This window comes from Mirounga leonina, unplaced genomic scaffold, assembly GCF_011800145.1.
Source record: "Mirounga leonina isolate KUSES-001 unplaced genomic scaffold, KU_Mleo_1.0 Mir_93, whole genome shotgun sequence".
In the NCBI taxonomy this organism is placed as follows: Eukaryota; Metazoa; Chordata; class Mammalia; order Carnivora; family Phocidae; genus Mirounga; species Mirounga leonina.
The window spans coordinates 21,380,270-21,396,071 of record NW_023270854.1 but is presented as its reverse complement, the minus strand read 5'-3'; the positions used below and the strand labels follow the sequence as shown (position 1 = coordinate 21,396,071).

The window sequence follows — 15,802 nt, the reverse complement described above, 5'->3', positions numbered from 1 at the left end:
ACAAAAGAGAGAGAGAGACTGAGAGAAGACTCAAAATCACAAATGAAAGAAGAGAAATAACAACTGACACCACAGAAATACAAAAGATTTTAAGAGATTATGAAAAATATGCCAACACATTGGACATCCTAGAAGAAATAGATAAATTCCTAAAAATATAACCTACCAAAACTGAAGCAGGAAGAAAGAGAAAATTTGAACCAACCGATTACAGGCAATGAAATTCAATCAGTAATTGATATGTATTTTAAATGTAGTTTTGTAAAGGAAAGGCCATTGGTTAGATTTCAGGAAGTTTGGGCTCTGATAATTGCTTTTTATTTTTTTTAATTAATTAATTTATTTGAAAGAGCAGGGAGAGAGGATCTCAAGCAGACTCCATGCTGAGCCCGCAGCCCCGACTCGAGGATCAATCTCATGACCTTGATTTCATGACTTGAGCCAAAATCAAGAGTCAGATACTTAACTGACTGCGCCATCCAGGCACTTCCTGATACTGCTTTTGATATTTATGAGCTGTGTCGTGCCATAGAAATGTTATTTATCCTTAATTTCTCCATGTAACATGTAAGGGATGAAACTAGATCTCTAGGATACTTTATAGCTCCCATCAATCAATCAATCAAATCAGCGTGTATTCGTCATTCATTATGTTTTAGGATATAAATTAGTAAATAATTAGGTACAGTTCTAGCCTCAAGGTACTCAAAGCTTACATTTCTATTCTACCTGAAGTTTGGGTTTATTGAAAAAGCAAAAACAAATAAAAAATGGATCTTTCTATGTAACTTATAAATTGACTTGTAACTTGATTGATTTATTTTTTCCACAATGCAGAAATTTTGTATCAGCTCTTAAAAAATATGTACATAAAAGCAGAAAGAATGTTTAGATTTCAGGTTGCACTTTTGTTACAACCTTATCAGTGAGTATAAAAGCATTCAAGGGCATATATCTGGCTATAGAATATAGGCATTTGTAGCTGTGTGTGTGTTTATGTATATATATATGTGTGTGTGCATGTATATATATATACATACACACACACATGGTTAAGCATGAAGTAAAGACTTGTGTTGATTTATATGACTTTTTATGTTTGGCAAATGAATAAGAATTAAATGTATATATGAGAACAAACATGAAGTAAATATGTATGAGAACTATGGAAAATATACCAAGAACTTTTTAAAAGCTTCTGAAAAGCACATGCTTTTTAATCACAATCAATGGATGGAGTATAAGCTTTCTAACCAGTTTGCTTTTAACTGATGAGTCATATGGTAAGTAAAATATGCAAATACTTCTAGGAATGAGAAGGGATAGGAAGGATTCTGTAATATTTGAAGAATTGCATAAAATATTTCCTCAAGCTTTTCTTTCTAACCATTTCCCAATGAGCTTTTGTGTGTAACAAGATTTCACCATGAAATACAAAGACAAAAAGGTAAGAACACAGCACTTCTTAACCTTACGTTTTGGCTCTTATATTTGGTGAGTAGAGGGAAGGCAATGAAGAAGTGTTTCCCTGAGGTTTAAAGAGTATTAGTTATAGAAGAGGATATTTAGGGTAACAAATTGTTACCCTGGCACTGACTGCCAGATACCAGGTGATAAATTTAGCCAAATATTCCTTAACACACACATACACATATGTGCACACATACATATGTGTATTTTTTCATGGTATGCAGGGTAACTTGCATAAAGTCTTAAGACCCAGGGCAAGTTTCAAAGATTAGAGGTCTTAGCAGTCAACAAAAATTCCTAGATCCCTTTTGATATATACTTCTGTTCAATATGGAGTAGATTTCACTGTTTTTATTCTAATGCATGCCTTTATCATTTGCCCTTAATACATTATATTTTAGTATTTGATACTAGTTCTTCCCAACTGAGATGAATTTTATGAAATCTGAGTTTTTAAATTCAACTTAGCACTATGAATTGCACACAAATTTTATAAGCATTCCTTCTTGTTTTTTAAATATCAGGCACAATGTTCAAAAAGAATGCATTTACTATGTAAGAAGCCATTCCAGTTTATATGGGTTGTCCATGTGGTAAGATTTTATGAATCCTAAAACACACACACACACACACACACACACACTTTTTTCCCATGATTCCTGATATCCACACTTACAAAGCAGTGAAATTATCATGGAGTTTTGTCTTATCTGTAGGGAGGTAAGGTCTCTTGAGGCCAAAACGCAAGAATGAAAAAGGCAGATAAAGTCTCAAAATTAGAATATAATCAATGCTGGAAGGACTCTTTTACCAAGTAATCTTAAAAGTAAGTCATTTGTGTTACTATGAAAGGAATACTGTCATTTTGCAGCAAGGCATTGAACTAATTACCCTTGACCTGCCTTTGAGTCACTTTCTATGATTTTTATGAGATGCTTAGGTTGGTATTTATTGTTTCAAGCAATGCATTAATGCTAGCCAGATATTATTTTAGTGGCAGAATAAAAAGCAAACTGACAACTTTATTTTCCCTGTTCTTTCTTTGTTAAATCAACTCTGTATAAACTGTTCATGCTGAACAGCATTGGAATAGCCATATATACTCTTGTGTTAGACTCACAAAATTTTAAAGTGGGGAAAAAAGCTTGGGGATAATTTACTTTCTTTGTTTTAACAGCAGAGAATGTTCTCATGCAGCTTTCAGTTAATATAGAAGCTCAGTATTTATAGTTGGTCAACATGGTCCTCTTTTCCTTGAAGAGATTACAGGGTTGGGGAGTTAACACAACCATCTCCTCCCCAGTAACACTTGAAAGAATTGCAAGGAATTTGAAAATAGGGATTCCATTCAATCTTCTAAGTTTTCAAACTAAGAAACTGAAGTCAAGAAAAGTTCAGTTAATTGCTCAGTGTCCTTATCACCCTACAGTAGGACAAGAGTCAGGAGTCAGAGTTCTGACTGTTCTTTCTCTCATACAGCGGTTTTCATAAGTCATCCTGTAAATAGTCTCCCTTCAGCAAATTTGAGATAGAAAACCTTGCATTGCTTTTTCCTCCACATGATTTCCCTTAAGGGTTAATGTATTCTTGTTACCGGCAACAAGTTCCTCTAAAGTTTTTCTAAGCCCCAGTGGAGAAGTATGATTTTTTAAAAAAAGAGGATAAATATGTTTATCATATGTACCATTTATGCAAGCTCTTAGAATTTCCAGTGGATTCTACTATTTAAAGCTATGGTGGTAAGTCCTTCCAGAAGACAGATTTTCAGTTATCTTTTTAATCATTAGAAATGTTTAGCAAGGAAAGAAGATATACCCATACATCTATAACTACTGTAATGTCTTGGAATATTTGCTTCCAGAGTCTTTTAAAAAAATGTTTTTTTAAAAAATCACTCTATAAATTTTGTAAAAATAATTCATTTGAATTAAAAATCTTCCCAAGTCTCAGAATCCCATACGTCCTTCTATGTACATGAATAGTTCAATGGCTAGGTAGAAATACATTTATGACAATATCATGCAGCTCTAGGTATTGTTTTTGTCTTTGTAAATTCATGTTTTTTTTAAGGGCAGAACAGATTAGATTCCTGCCATGAGGCAGGAATGCCTTCACGGCAGGATTAGCATTCTCACTCATCTCTCATTCCACACCTTTTGATTTTGGTAGTTATAATTTGATTGTCTCCTCCTCAGGTTATAACAATTGAAACCTCTTCAGTAATCTTATTTTCATTGTGTTTATTTTATTTCTGTATAGAGATATTATCAATATGCATCACATTCATCAAAATGTCTAACTTTTTATTTTGATGGTACTCTTAATTGCCTGGATTTTGTTGTCAGACTTATGTTAGAAAGTGCTATATTTTTTTAAAAAAGAAAGAAAGCAACAAAGAAACAGAGCAAGCTGTATTTTCTGAGTACTTTCATAATTGAGAAAGTGGCTTTGCATAGAAAGGCTCATGTATAATATTCTTGGGTAATATTGCTCCATTGTCTTCCGACATTGGATATTATTATATGGGCATCTACCTCATACAGATCGTTTTGATTTTGATTTTTCTGTCTGGATGTTCAGATAATTCTTTATTCTCCAGATTCAATATCCTAAATGAGATTGTCTCACTATTGGTAGTTACGTGTTCAGTTTTCTAGGAACATGGTATAGTCTTTGATTCTGAAATTTCTGACTTATTTTTCAGGGAAAATTTCCTATTATTTTATCTTTGAATATATATTCTGTTCCATTTGTGGGCTTGCTGCATCAGAATTCCAGTTATCTTAACATTGGATCATTTCTGCTTGTTCTCTATCTATACAAGCATTGTGTTATTTTAGTCATTTGGCTTTTTTCATTTACATTCACTGTGATTATCTCAAGTCTCCTCTATGTTGATAATATGGTTTTTAGTAGTTTTTTTTTTTTTATGTTACTTGTACTTTCTAATTTATATATTGGCTCTCTAATGATGTTGTTTGGTCCTTGATTTATTTCTTAGGTCCACTATCTCTCTTTCTGTTTCATTCTGTTATTTTATCATCTAGTCTTTGACCTCTGGTTATATTGAATTTATTTTCATATTAAGTGAATCCATTGTGTAAAGCAACTTGAGCAGTTTCTGTTCCTACCCTTATATTTTCTTCTGGGTTGAGTGCTTTGTTTTCCTCTCTCCCTTTGCTCAACTACCTTTCTCTTTGTCTCTGTGTCTTTCTGTCTGTCATTATTGTTGCCTGTATTATATTTCCATATTTCTTAAATATGTCTTTTATCTTGCTCATATGAGTGGCTCTCTGTAGACACTTTTTGCTCTAATACGATAAAAGTTACTTGTAGACTTATTTACCACCCTGCCTTAGACCCTTTGGGCTCCAGTTTGAAGGCTAGAGATTTCAGGTTCTGTGCCCTTTTTAAGAAACAACAGGAATGGTTGGGGAATGAGTACAGTTGAAGCAACATACTGTGTTGGCTGGTGTTGCTCCTATTCCCTTCTAGAGTAGAGGGGTGGTCCTTAGGTTTCTGGTCAAGTCTTCAGCTCACTGTTAGCCCAGGAGCTTTCACCTTAGTCAGCTCCATGTCGTGTATGTCTCTTCAACAGCCCTCCAGCGTCTCCTCTTTCAGAAAAGGAGAAACATAAGGCTATATCCATGGGTTTTGCATTGATTCGGGTTTGGAGGCATTACTGAGAATTCTTAGGTTTTCCCCCAAACTTCAGGGCCCTTTCTGGGGTTTAAGGACAGATAAGGAACTCAATCCTAATCTGCCTTTCTATTCTACTCCAAAAATGTCTGTGCTTTGACTATGACTTTCTTTTCCCATTGACTATGCTTTCTTTTCTTTATTTGTTGTTGTTGATTTTTATGTTCCTGTGTGTATGCACTGGGACTGAAGTTTATTTCATTAGGTATTGGGGAAGTTAAATTAGTTGTGTGTTAGAATCCATCATTTTCTTAGTTTAATGTGCTGAAAGATTCCCTCATTGAATATCTACTACTACTAAGAAACTTGAAAAACAATTTTTCTACTGTAATTTATTATACTTCTTCAAAATACATTTAAAAATACACAGAAATAGCTCTCATGCATGGCAGAAACATTTTTTTCTAGACTTTTAGAATATCTACATCTTTCACTATCAAATACCAAGAAGGCATTCTAGAAAACATTTAACTGAGGGAAAAATGATAGCTCTCAAATTCCTGTCAGTATGCAATGTTAGGAATTGGATAACATTTTATAGATTTATTATTTCTGTCATCATACAACATACATGACTTAACATTTTTATCTTGTTTGTTTTAACATGTTTTCATTTCCTTCACAGCTAAAATTGAAAATTGGCAAAGAAAGATGTTTATAAATTATATATGTGTGGATGTATAATTTTATGTGTTTATGTCTATACATGATATTTTAAACATGAGTATTCTATGTGATTATATAGTTTACATAGAAGTTTATGGGAACACATATATGGGATATAGAAGTACATATATTAATATATGTTTATATTCACATATACATACACATATGTATTTTTATGTGTGTGTATGTATACACAGAAACCTAATTGTTGGATAGTAGCCAATATCTACCTAAGGCTTGATTGATGGCACAAAAATCATTCCAAAGGTATGACAATAACATCAGGAAGCATACAGAACTAGGACCTTGAGGTAATCCTCCTGTTATTTTTATCACTGGTTTGAGCATCACAGTATCATTCTACCAATCTGGTCCTAGGCTCCACAACTAAAGAGAGAAATGGAAAGCTCAGTCTGGATTTATAGAGAAGCAAACCCCGTTTACAGAAAGAGCTTAAACTGAGGAAGGGTAATGGGATTATTTGTCTGGATAAAGAAAACTATGAGGAGAGATTTAAAATAGTTTCCAAGCATATACAAAGGACTCTAAAGTGAAGGTTGAAGATCAGATGTTCTTCAAAGACCAGAATTATTAGACAGGAGGAAGAATTTTTTGGTATGTTGTGTCCACAATAAGAAGCACTAACAGTGTAGAAAATGAAATAAAAAGGTCTAAATTTTCATATTTCTAAGGTGATTAAAATACTATCTTTGCCTACTACAGCAGAGTAGCATAGAGTTGATGCTTTCAATATTCTATTGCTGTAATTGTTATTAACTTTGAAGAAAAGTATACTCTTAGGTCTTAAATGTTGTTCATCATCCAGGTTTTTCATAGCTGTTAGTTACATCCAGGAAATGACTGAATGTGAAAGGATTGTCCTATGAAGACACCCAGGCCTAAATAATGTTTATTAGCACCTATCCTGTGCTTGGCCTTGAGGACACAGATTTGGAAAGGCAGTCCCTGTCCTTAAGAAGCTAGTAGCTTCGTGGATCCACAACCAGATTGATGTCACAATGAAAGGAATTGCTGTTGTTTCACCTGCTTTTTCTTGTCAGTTAGTTTTTAGTGATGATTTTTTAACTTCTGTGTGAGGAAAAAATATATAAATCTATATATATATAAAATTAAATACACCACTTAGGCTTACACCTATGTCAGGAAAAAAGGTAGTGTACATTCTAGCAATTATTAAGAGAACCCAAAACCTACCTATCTCCCTGTTCCCTGACCCCCTTTCTCTTTCTGTGGAAATGATCATTGATAGACTAGATTGAAACACTTCTTTGACTGGAACATGCTAAGAATAAAATCCATAGCTTAAAAAAAACCTTTTTTTTTTTTTTCCAGAAGAGTGGGAGCCCCAGTCAATGTTAATAGTTAAAACTCAAGTGAGCTTTTATTTCCAATGCAGAATACATTCTAGTCATTTAAGGCTAGAACCCAACCTAAATTTTTTAGGAGAATACAGACAGATATGTGTGAGAGACAACTTAAATAGAAAACGAAATACAAATCTCAACACCCTTCCTACGGAGGAGGACAGATGTGTAGGTAGGAAAGAGTAAACTAGAGAGAAATATTCAGCAGATTTCAAGTTATTTGTCACGTAAGACCCGGAGAGAAGTGTTGGATTGGGCAGAGATACATCACATAGCTCCTTGTTAAAAAAAGGAGAAGGAGGATTATGCACTTAGAGATCAAGTAGGCTGAAAGAAAGTTACTTTGGCAACAAAAGTTAGTGCAGGAAGAATTGAAACTATGAGATAAGAGAGCAATTTCTAATGTATAAATTGAGAAGTCCATCAGAAACATTATTCTATAAAACTAGGATTTTGCTGAGTTATGTTTAGCACGAAAGCCTGAATTTATAAAGACGATTTCCCCCACTAGGATATGTTATCTCTAAACCTACATTCAATGCCCAGTGGCCTCCTTTCTACAAAGGATGTGATTACATATAAAACTATGGCTCCTTAAGGTGAAATTATCTGTGGATACAATTGTGATAGTGCACTTGAAAGAACCATTTGTTTTGGGTACAGAGGTAGTCCGATTTGGCAGCAAACATACCGTAGATATTTAGTGTGGTCTGTCTCTTTAGATGTTTGTTTTCAAGAGAAGACTGATGGGGTTATGTCTACTACTTTAACAACAAATTAAGTAACCTCAAAGGGCCTGGAAACTTGGAGAAAGCTGTTCTGCTCTAGGGAAACTAGCTGACTTTCCACTGTACTCAGAGTGGAAATGCAGCCACTCAAGGATCATGCTAATTTTTACTTTCCTCCTAATAAAAGCTCACCAATCTGTTTTTTTCCTCAATTCTTGTTAATCATTCACCAAAGTGATCTGTGCTGCCTCGTGTTAATTTAAAGCACCTGCATGGCTTTAAAAATGCATTCTCTGCCATTTCAGAGTTGTGGTAAATCTTTAGAATGTATAGAATGGTCTCAAAATCAAGGTAATACAGAATATTAGTTAATTATTATATGCATTAAAACACTATACATAGTGTTTTGTAATTAACCCACCTTTATTACATACCCAAATAACTGGAAAAGAATAGCTAAGTAACTTATCTAAAAATAAAAATATTAGAAGCCAAATCTAAAGAAGATTAGAGAATGATATGGGACATTCCTGAAAATACTTGTGAGGCATCTATTATATGAAATGAAACTCATAATACTATTTAGATTGTTGTTGATGACTTTGAGGTTGAAATTACAGAAGAAATTTCACTCTACAAAATTCAAATGATTAGTCATAGCATAGAAAGTCTTAGGAGAAAACCAAGTAAATTTATGGAAAACTTTTACTCAAATTTAAGGCTTAATTATACAAGTCTAATGATTTCAGGATAGAGCAGTTTCTCATCTATTAGTCATTTCTAAGTATGATAAACACATTCAAGAACAAATTATATTTTTCTATATTTCTGTTGCTTATGAGTCACTTTTGGTCATTATGGCTTATTCTCTCAGCCCCAGAATTAAAATAATTCTTTATATATGTACTATAAGTACTGTAGAAGATCCTAAGAAACTAACATCTGAGGGAAATGTAAGTAATTTATTTCTGGTCATGAATTTTTCTTCTATCCAAAGAGAGTATAACTAAAATCAATATCTTGCCTGAAATTGTTGTAGCATCGTATGTGTATGTTAAGCAATTCTCTGAAATGGATTAATACTATGTAAATGGTACAATTTGATAAACTTGAACATTCATGGTACTTCATTTTTATTAGTCATTAAGAAGTTGCTATGCACGAAATACTTTAAAGTAGTGAAATTATTCCTTCCATGAGAGTGGGAGGGAGGGGGTATTGTATAATATTCAAAGGAAATTAAAAGAGAAAGCATATGCTTCAGATCCCATCTGTAAAAATCATACCATGGTCGGTAAATAATGATATATGTGAAAGATATCTTAAAATAAGAAGTGGTGTAAAAACTAGGCACAGAGACAGAGCACTACAAGAAGCAGGAAAATCCATTGTCAGATTCACAAAATGTCATCGGAAGAGGAGTATCTGAGTTTCCTCTTAGTGAATAAATAGAAATTGTATCATCTGAGGAATGTAATTCCAGGCAAGGATCCATGATCAGAAAAGTGCTGACAAAACATACCTACAGCCCCTGATAAATCATATTCCTTCTTTCATCCCAGTTGCAATTTGTGTTGAGAATATAAACTCCAGAGCTGCGAAAGGTATAATGCGATTATACCTAGATCCTAAATTCCAGGCAGCAGATTCTAGTCTGTTCATCACGGAAGAAGACAAAGGGATCAAATAAGAAGAGAAAAACTGGGTAAACTTCATTTGTTCACTCTCTCCTAGAATAGTGTCAACATCAAAAATACACTGAACAATGGGTTGAGTTGCCGTTAGCGTGCCAGAGCCTCTTCCCCCAACAAGTTATAAACTACTGCTAAGGTAACCATGTCAAGTGCTAAGGTAACCATGTCAAGTGCCATAAAATAGTACCAGTGGGATATCTAAAAGGAGAGAGAATTTTATAAGAAGAAAAATTAAGGTGACCTTTTGGAGAAGTGGATTCATGATGGATCGGTAGGATGTCTACACTCTAACACAAAATGGAAATCAGTTCAGGAAGAGAAAACAGAACGAACAAAGACAGGATTAGAAAAGGATGGGACACTGTTGTTAAGTTGAGCCCTCAGATGTATGTAAGGGATGTGTGGATGGAAGCTTCAGGAAAACAGGTAGCAGTTTGGTTATATAGTAATTAAAGCAAAAATTGAAAAGCTTTTACCTGATTTCTAATCCAACCCAGGCTTTAGACCTTTTGAAGACTCTCTCCTAAATTCTGTATTTATTTTAATTCCTTTTGCTCAAACAGGGAAGAGCTTTAAGACTTCAGAAAGGTATCCAATATAACAGATACTTACTCCTTTCTCCAAGTAGCCAAACTACACCATGCTTTGTTCTTTTTTTTTATTTTCATCATTCATTGACATTTTATTTTCCAGGATAATAAAATAGTATGTTGTTAGTTATGTGGTTTCCATGACATTGTCCAAACTCCTCGTCACCATCTTATATTAATATTGCCACAGAAAACATAAAACTGTGTATTTTATTGCTTGAGTTCACATAAGCGTCATCAGCAAACTTTGCTGAGCACATGCTGAGGATGAAGTACCGTAGGAGGCACTGAAATATGAAATCATTAGTCCTCATCTGTACCACAAAAATTACTCATGACTGGTAACACTGCCCAAGTTAGGCAGTATATTTTCAGAAAACATGGAATGTAAACCCATTTCTGATGTGTGGTATTGTCTCATGCTTCAACTTTCCCATTTAAGTGAGGGAAGCTATTTTTTCTTCTTCATTTACTGTCTGGCATTTGGTGAAAGCTGGAAAACCTGATATAGAAATGAAGGTATTAAGACAGCCAGGGAAGACAAGGTGTAATTCTGAGAGCCTAAGGAATAAGAGAAAAATCACAAAAAATATAGATCATGGCTCACATATATATTTGGAAGTAGAAAAAAATTATTGAGGCATCCTTAGTACTTACTGTTTTACAATTATAATTACATAATTAAGTCAAATTATCCCCTTAACTAATCAGAAGTCACTATTTTATTTTATTTTTTATTTTTTTAAGAAATCTCTACACCCAATGCAGAGCTTGAACTCACAACCCCAAGATCAAGAGTTGTACACTCTACCAACTGAGCCAGCCAGGAGTCCCAGTAGTCATTGTATCTTTTTTTTTTTTTAAGATTTTATTTATTTATTTGACAGAGAGGGAGACAGTGAGAGAGGGAACACAAGCAGGGGAAGTGGGAGAGGGAGAAGCAGGCTTCCCGTGGAGCAGGGAGCCCAGTGCGGGGCTCGATCCCAGGACCCTGGGATCATGACCTGAGCCGAAGGCAGACGCTTAACAACTGAGCCACCCAGGCGCCCCAGTCACTGTATCGTATTAATCAATAAAACAGAAGGTTTTGAGAATTCACCATGATCAGCTTTGGTTTATTTAGGTCCATTGAGAGGTATGTACATATACAGTACAAATATACAATAATTTGTTTGTTGTGGGTGATATACTCAGATATACTTTTCTGTTTATTGTTTTTCTTTAACATACAGTTATGCACAGTCCATTTAAACATGCACTGTCATTCATTGTCCTCAATTTTTATCTCCAGGTTATAGATGGGGACAGTAACTGAAGCACTTGCAGTGAGTGGAATGGCTGGGACCTAAGCCCAGGCAATCTGGCCCCATCACATGGCTCCTGGAACCTCACTTTTCTTTGCTCTTCTTCAATACAGATTTGGTATTCTTTTCTCTTCTTTTTCTCTTCTTCTGTGCTCCTAACCCTTTTTATTTTCTGTTCTACTCTTCCCCCCACCCCTGCTCTCTAAATAGATACTATGTATGTATACACACACACACCCTCAGGCATATATCAATCAATAAATAGGCATACCTGTCTCTCTCACACACACATATATATGCATATACATATATACACATATATATATACACATATATTCAGTTTATTTTGGGATCTGGGAGAAAATATATATATACACCAGATCCCATAGTAAACTGAATATGGCAATGAAGTGAGTCAAATGAGTCTTTTGGTTTTCCACTGCATAAAAAAATTATGTTTACATTATTTAATGTACATTTATTAAATGTACAATAGGACTAAGTCTAAAAAACATGTATTACATACCTTAATTTTAAAATATTTTATTGCTAAAAAATGGTAAACATCACCTGAGCTTTCAGTGAGTTGTAATCTTTTTGCTGGTGGAGGGTCTTGCTTCAGTGCTGATGGCTGCTGATTGCTCAGGGTGATGGTTGCTGAAAGCTAGGGTGGCAGTTTCTCAAATAAGACAACAATGAAATTTGCCACAACAATTGATTCTTCCTTTCATGAATGATTTCTCTGTAGCATGTGATGATATTTGATAGCATTTTGCCCAGAGTAAAACTTCTTTCAAAACTGGAGTCAATCCTCTCAAATACTGAGGCTACTTTATCAACTAAGTTTATATAATATTCTAAATCTTTTATTGTCATTTCAACAATCTTCACAGCATCATCACCAAGAGCAGATTCCATCTTGAGAAACCACTTTTTTGCACATCTCTAAGAAGAAACTTCTCTTCTGATCAAATGTTATCATGAAATTGCAGCAGTTCAGTCCCATCTTCAGGCTCCACCTCTAATTCTAGTTCTCTTGCTATTTCCACCACATCTGCAGTTACTTCCTCCACTGAGGTTCTGAGCTCTCTCCAAGTCATCCATGAGGATTGGAACCAACTTCTTCCAAATTCCTGTTAGTGTTGGTATTTTGACCTTTCCCCATGAATCACAAATGTTCTTAATGGCATGTGGGATGATGAATCCTTTCCAAAAGATTTTCAGTTGACTTTGCCCAGATCCTTCAGAGGAGGCACTATCTTTGGTAGTTATAGCATTACAAAATGTATTTCCTAAATCCTAAGACTTGAAAGTCAAAATTACTCATTGATCCCTAGGCTGCAGAATGGATGTTGTCTTAGCAGGCAGGAAAACAACACTAATTTCACTGTCCATCTCCATCAGAGCTCTTGGGTGACCAGAAACATTGTCAAAGAGTAGTAATATTTTGAAAGGAATCTTTTTTCTCAACAGTTGGCTTAAAATATTCAGTAAGCCATGTTGTAAACAGATGTGCTGTCATCCAGACTGTTGTTCCCTTTATAGAGCACAGGCAGCATAGATTGAGCATAATTCTTAAGGGTCCTAGGAGTTTTTGAATGGATAATGAGCACTGACTTCAAGTCACCAGTTGCATCAGCCCCTAACAAGAGAGTCAGGCATTGAAGCTTTGAAGCCAGGCATTGACTTCTCCTCTCTAGCTATGAAAGTCCTAGGTGGCATCTTCTAATACAAGGTTGTTTTGTCTGTATTGAAAATCTGTTATTTAATGTAGACACTTTCATTGATAATCTTAGCTAGATCTTCTGGAGAACTTGCTGTAGCTTCTGTATCACCACCTGCTGCTTCACCTTGCCCTTTTATGTTGTGGAGACGGCTTCTTTCCTTAAACCTCATGAACCAACCTCTGCTAGCTTCAAAGTTTTCTTCGGCAGCTTCCTCACCTCTCAGCCTTTACAGAATTGAAGAGACTTAGGGCCTTGCTCTGAATTAGGCTTTGGATTAAGGGAAGGTTGTGGCTGGTTTGATCTTCTATCTAGACCACTAAAACTTTCTCCATATCAGTGATAAGACTTTATCATTTCCTTATCATTTGTGTGTTTCCTGGAGTAGCACTTTTAATTTCCTTCAAGAACTTTTCATTTGCATTCACAACTTGGCTGTTTGGCACAAGACTTTCAGGCTGTCTCAGCTTTCAGCATGCCTTCTTCACTAAGCTTAATCACTTCTAGCTGTTGATTTAAAGGGAGAGACGAGTGACTCTTCCTTTCACATGAACATTTAGAGGCCATTATAGGGCTATTAAATGGACTGATTTCAATATTGTTGTGTCTCAGGGAATGGGGAGGCCCAAAGAGAAGGTGAGGGAGGGGAATGGTGGTTTGTGGACAGTCAGAACACATACAACATTTATTTAAGTTTGCCATCATAGATGTGTGTGGTTTGTGGTGTCCCTAAACAATTACAAATTAACATCAGAGATCACTGATCACAGATCACTGTAACAAATATAATAATGAAAAAGTTCAAAATATTGCAAGAATTACCAAAACTGACACAGAGACATGAAGTGAGCAAAGGATGTTGGGAAAATGGTGCCAAGGGGTGCCTGGGTGGCTCAGTCAGTTAAGCATCCAACTCTTGATTTCGGCTTGGGTCATGATCTCAGGGACCTGGGATTGAGCCCCACGTCGGGCTCTGTGCTCAGGGGGTGGTTTGCTTGAGATTCTTTCTCTCCCTCTGACCCTCCCCTCCACACTCTCACTCTCTCTCTCTGTCAAATAGATGGATAAATCTTAAAAAAAAAGAAATGGTACCAATAGGCTTGATTGATGCTGGGTTGCCACAAAACCTTTAATTTGTAAAAAAATCCAATATCTGTGAAGCACAATAAAATTAAACTCAATTAAATGAAGTACAATAAAATGAAGTATAATTGGATATGTGTGTATATATGTATATGTTTATGTATATTTACATGCATACATATGTAAATTTTAATCTCAGCTTCAAAAATGAATTTCAAATTTCACTGATGGATATCAGTCAAAATTTGAAAGCTCTGATATAGGCCTAAATGAGATCATGAATTCTGATGAAAGTGAACACTAAGAATGGGCAGACTCTGGCAGTTTTCATGGCGCTAGGGTAGAAGGTCTTAAAGGGGGAAGAGGAGGAGACAACATGGTGTTATATCTTTAATAGCTCTCATAACTTATCTCCATTATCTTTGAGGCTTTGGGAATATTAATGAGTTATTCTTCCACCTGAATTTTCAAGTGGCAAAAGAGGCAATTATTATAAAATAGTTCAGAATGTAGGCAGAGGAGTCAGCCTATCTGGCTCCACAATCTATAGGTTGTATGATTTGGAGAAAGTTACTTCAACTCCTTGCACCTCAGCATCTTTGTAAAATGGGAATCACAGAGTCTCAGAGAGGTGTGGTGAATATAATAAATATAAAGTGCAGGACACCTGGGTGGCTCAGTCGGTTAAGCATCTGCCTTTGGCTCAGGTCAGGATCCCAGGGTCCTGGGATCGAGTCCCGCATCAGGCTCCTTGCTCAGCGGGGAGCCTGATTCTCCCTCTGTCTGCTGCTCCCCCTGCTTGTGCTCTCTTCTCTCTCCAGATAAATAAATAAACTCTTTAAAATAAATAAATAAATAAATATAAAGTGCGTAGACTAATAAATTATATAAGGTCAGCTCTCAATAAATTTATATTGGGTGTTTGCTAGTAAACAAATACTTCATCAAAATCTGTAATAAAATTGGGAACACAAACAGACAACTAATACACTTGCTCAGAGGCATTCAAGAAATATTTCTGATGCCTTTTAGTTTATTGTCAGTGAATTTGGTTAAGGAATAAAAAACAGTCTCTTACAAATATTATCAATTATAAATAAATAATTTCAGCTCTATATACAATGGGGACATGTTCTCTTTAGAAAAGCTGACATATTTTTTTATGCATTTAGTATGTGAATATTAATGCATACCAGCTGAGTCATATAAATCAATTTGCCCATGTGAAAGATCAAATAATTTTAAAGTTGTTTTTTTACTAGAGGTCCAAATATTTAGTTAAAAATCAGGAAAATAAGATAGGGAGGAGGAAGAAAGAGAAAGAGAGACAGAGAGAAAGAGGGAGAGGAAGAGGGAGAGAGATATGAAGATTTCTAAGATCTTCAATAGAAAAACTAGAAACTTTCCTGGCTCTCCCATTTTTTCTAGAACATTCATCCATGTTTACAAGTTGACTTTG

General features: G+C 35.1%; 1 protein-coding gene across 1 annotated transcript in view; it reads left to right on the top strand.

Annotated features, from left to right (window-relative positions):
- DCC (DCC netrin 1 receptor) overlaps nucleotides 1-15,802 on the top strand; it is a 1,173,370-nt gene that overhangs the window by 692,899 nt on the left and 464,669 nt on the right. The gene's annotated exons all lie outside the window — the stretch shown is intronic.